This window comes from Gekko japonicus, unplaced genomic scaffold (genome assembly GCF_001447785.1).
Source record: "Gekko japonicus isolate JY-2015 unplaced genomic scaffold, Gekko_japonicus_V1.1 scaffold18, whole genome shotgun sequence".
NCBI classification, from domain to species: domain Eukaryota; kingdom Metazoa; phylum Chordata; class Lepidosauria; order Squamata; family Gekkonidae; genus Gekko; species Gekko japonicus.
In genome coordinates, this window is record NW_015170275.1 from 2,787,074 (window position 1) to 2,791,811 (window position 4,738).

A 4,738-nucleotide genomic window follows, 5' to 3' on the forward strand; every position below is an offset into this window, starting at 1 on the left:
ATTACAAGGATGCCAACCTGGGATGGGGGTTCCCAGCCTAGCTCTCCCAGTAGCAACTGGCCCTGTGGTATGATCTACAGCCTGAGAGGGATTTCCTCATTGCCTCATCAGCTCCCCTCTTGCTCAGACTGGAGAGAACAGCCATTGGCACCTTCCCAAGCCCTTTTGAAGATCACTCTACAACTCATGCATGCAACCTGGTAGAGCTCAACTGATCATGAGCAGAGCTACTCTCACAAGAGGCAGGAAGCTGCCCTGCATGTCAGTGCCTCTGAGCTCTGCCCCTCGATATCCCATCAGGAGATGCGACTGATCAGCTACGTAATGTAGCGTTAATCATGTGACAGTATCATTGATAGTATTGCTACAAATACCTGCTGTAGAATTATAATTCTGGAAGTATTAATCAGACTTCTTAAAAACCCAGTTGGCAATGATATTTTACACAAAAAATATGTAGATAAATTTGGGAAATAAGAACTTACCTCTGCCAGAAGTAGCCAATAGCAAATAAAATAAAAGGAGGCCAAGAGAAACCTGGCCTTTCAGTAAAAAATTCCATATTCTGTCCACACAGCATTGGTGTACTCCACAAGTTATCATCCTAGAAGACAACACAGACAAATTTTCTAAAGCAATGTTCAGAACAAAGATCAAGACTGGAAATATTATGAAACAAGTATAAGATATCTATATAAACTGTTAGACATTGACATGGACTAGGAAGAAAGTCTCTCCAAAGAATCAGAGATATACAAATACAATATTAAATATTATAACTAGGATATTTATCATTTGCTTACACCAGTGCTTTCCAAACTGCACTGAAAATCTTTGAATCTGTTTGAAAGTTTATAAAGGATTCTTAGACAAGGAAATCTGTGGCATACAAACAGTGCAGTCCTAAGTGGAGTTACGCCCTTCAAGTCTATGGAAGTCTATGGGTTTAAAAGGGTGTAATTCTGCTTAGAACTGCACTGCTTGTCTGCCGTAGACCATCTTGCCTAAGAATATAAAAATGTCCTTATCAAGGGAAGCTAGTAATGGAGGGCAAACTGCATTTCTTTAAAACCTCTGTGCAATCTTAAACAGAGACATCATTCTAAGCCTACCCTTCAATGTACTCCGCTTAAGATAACAAAAACATTTTAATGAAAAACAGCTTGTCCTCCATTACTTTTTTAAAATATGTATAGTCACTTGATAGTTTCAGCAGAATTCCAAACGATATTCTCAGTTTTTGTAAAGCAGTATGTGTACCCAGAGCATGCACCACCAGTCATGTACCAAACTGAGCTTTTTGCTATGAAAAAGAGCCTGCTGCCCCCCAGGCAGAGACTGAGGGCTTTCCCAAGTCACTGGAAACCAAGAGAAGTTAATTACTTGACTATCTCTATATCTATGCTCATATTCTGCATCCAAGCTCTACCCAGAACCTCAAAGACTTATTGACAGTAGTCACGTTAGTAGGTATGGGCACCAGACAGACTTGCCAGGTGTTCTGCTATGGCAGAAGACCTCCCAGCAAACCTCAGTGCTGCCCATTGGCACCTCAGAGGATTCCAGGAGAAAAATGGCTGCAAACTGGAGGGAGCACTCTAAGATTGGCCCAAAAATCTATGAGTAACCATCCTAAAGGGCTCCCCTGACATGATGACATGGGCCTGTCCCAAGTAATTATTCACCCCACACATTTATTAGGACACACAATGGATCTGGTCTATTATACTGATGGGGAACGTGATAAGAATTTTGACATGTTGATTCCTACTTCCTCTACAGGGGTGGTGGACCCATTAAGATGGTCCGCCCCAGATGCCAGATGATGGTTTCCTATCAGAGTTTAGGGATTTTCCCACCTTGCCTGCTGACAATTCTGTCAAGGCCCTGACTGCTCTCTGGAACAGGGAAATAGCCTGGACAGTCGACACAATTGCCCCTTTGCACATTCTCCACCCCCTCCCCTCCGAACAGAGCCAAGCAGCCTCCTTGGTTTATCAGGGAACTGATGGTAATGAAATGGAAGGAATGATGGCTAGAGTGCTGCTGGTGAAAAAGCTGAATCAAGACTTATTGGACACAACACAGAACCCATATAAGAACCTATTATGTGGGGGTGATGGCAGCAAAAAGACAGTATTTCTCCCCCACCACTGCATTTGTACATGATTGTCAAGCTGAGTTGTTTTGTGTAGTTCAGGGGCTTTTATACTGTAGCCCATGGAACTGGATTTTGACCACATGGTGGTCCACTGTGATCAATTCACTACTTACTTTGCAGACAAAATTGCACAGATCTGCTTTGGTTAGATGCTAGTGTGGATGCATGTTCAGACCATGTATTTTTTGCATCTGCTTATATGATTTGTATGGTTACCCTTCATCTTGTGAAGATGAAGGATGTGGACAAGATCCTTGCAGAGGTCAGAGCTATCACCTGGGTTCTTGACCCTTGCCCTTTCTGGCTGATAACAGCTGCCAGAAGGGGGGCGGTTGAGTGGGCAAGGGGAGTAATAAATGCTTTCTTGAGGGTGGATGTGCACTCCCTCCTGGTTCACTATGGGCTCCTTGCCTGTCTCCATCACATCAAGCACCACCTTTACCTCAGCCAGCCTCAGAAAGAGTAGAAAAAACTTGTGCTTGACCCCCTGGATGCCTTTCTGATCCCTCAGAGCCTTCAGCCTTGATCTGGCCAACCAACTCCACTCTCTTCCTCATCTGGACTAGAAGTTCTCCTTCCTTACTTCCTCCCTTGACTCCTCCTTCTTCAATTCCATCCCTGCCAATCCCCTGAGAGGGTAAGTTATTTCCTTCAGCTTTCCTTGGTCATCCCTTCTTAAACCCCCCCCCCCCATCCCTGGGTCTGGCTCACCTCATCACCCTTGTTCTACCCATGGGCTCCTTAAGTTTCTTTCTGGGGAGATGCTTGCCTTGTCTGGTGGTACCATTTCCAACTAGGGTTGTCAAGTCCCTTTCACCTGCCAGCAGGGGGATGGGGGGGGGACATTCCAGGAGTGGGAAGTGACGTCCCCCCCCCCCCCCGTTCACCCTGAATCAGTGATGTCACACGTGCATCACTTGGAAGTGACATCAGCACATCGGCAATGTCAGGGGTGACACTCTGGCTTTTGGGCAAAATTCTATGGTAAAATTAGCATCAAACCATAGGGTTTTGCCCAAAATCCAGAGTGTCAACCCCCAACGTGACTGACGTGCCAACGTCACTTCTGGGTGACACAGGCACATTGAGCACAACATTGCTGTTTGGGGGGCTTCCCTCGCACTAGCTAGCTGGCCTGCAAAATTGAGGGATCCCCCACCAAGGAAATGGCAACCCTATTTCCATGTCCTCCCGAGCTTTGATCTCAGACAACAATGTCCCCAGCTGGGAATCCTCCAGCAGCTCCAGCTGCTGTTCTGTCTTCCCCTTAGCCTCACCGCTCCTCCCATGTCTCAAGGCTCTGCCCCTGCTCCTGTCTCTCCTCCACTCTGGGCCCAGCCCACCTTCTGATCTAGAACTGTTTACTGTGCTGAGCCCCTTGCTGCCAGCTCACCTGCTCCAAACGTCAGCAGTGCTGAGCTTGGGGCCACACATACCCCCGACTGCATAAAGGATCGTGGCACTGATGCTTATTCTGCCCCCCCTAGTTCTTGAGTGATAGCCCTGACCTCCTTGTTGTCTCCAGCTACGCTAAGTCCACTGTGTTTGGACCAGCTAGGGCCTGCTAGTCCAGGATCATGAACATCACTGGACAACAGGAATTGTACCACCCGTGCTTACGGAGGTAGTGATTAGACCTGTTCTTTTTGGGAAAACCCTCCCTAACCCCTGTTATGTTGGAGAACTTCCAGTCAGTCTCTAAACTTCCATTCTTGGGCAAAGTTCTAGAATGGGTTGTTGCTTCTCTGCTCCATGGGCTCTTGGAAGAGACTGACTTTCTGGACCCATTTCAATCTGGGTTCAGGCCAGAGCTGAAATGGAGACTGCTTTGGACAACCTCTACTGAGAACTAGACAGGACCTTAGATACCTACAACAAGTTGGCTGCAGTGATTTGGAGTGGTTTTGCCCAGCTTTGGCTAGTGTATCAACTTTGTCCATTCCTGAGACAGTCAGATCTAGCCACAGTGATCCATGCCTTCACTAAATCTAGACTGGACTATTGCAATGTGCTCTATTCGGGACTACCCCTGAAGAGAATTCAGAGGCTGCAGCTAGTACAGAATCCTATGTCTAGGCTGCTGGTGGGGCCAGATATCAGGAGCATGTGACCCCAATATTACAGCAATTACACATTACCAATCCACTCCTGAGCCTAATTCAAGGTGTTGGTTTTGATCTTTAAAGCCCTACATGGCTTGGGACCTGGGTATCTGAAGGACAGTCTTCTCCCATATGTTCCTGCTGGGGAACCAAGATCACAGGGAGAGGCTCTCCTGGCTGTCCCATCAATCAAAGACGCTTTTTTGGTGAGACCAAGGGCCTTTTCAGTGGCAGCCCCATGATTATGCAACAACTTCCCCAGAGAGGTGCACCTGGCCCCCTCACTTTCGACCTCTAGGAGGCAGTTAAAAACAGGGTTTTTAGGACTGTATTTGGTTAAGTTCACTGACAGTTCAGAGTTGTGATTTTGTATTTTTAATGTATTTTATTTTACATGTTTTATTTATGTTGTAAGCTGCCTTGAGCTCTGTAAGGAAGAAAGTTGACTAATAAATATTATAAATAAATAACACCA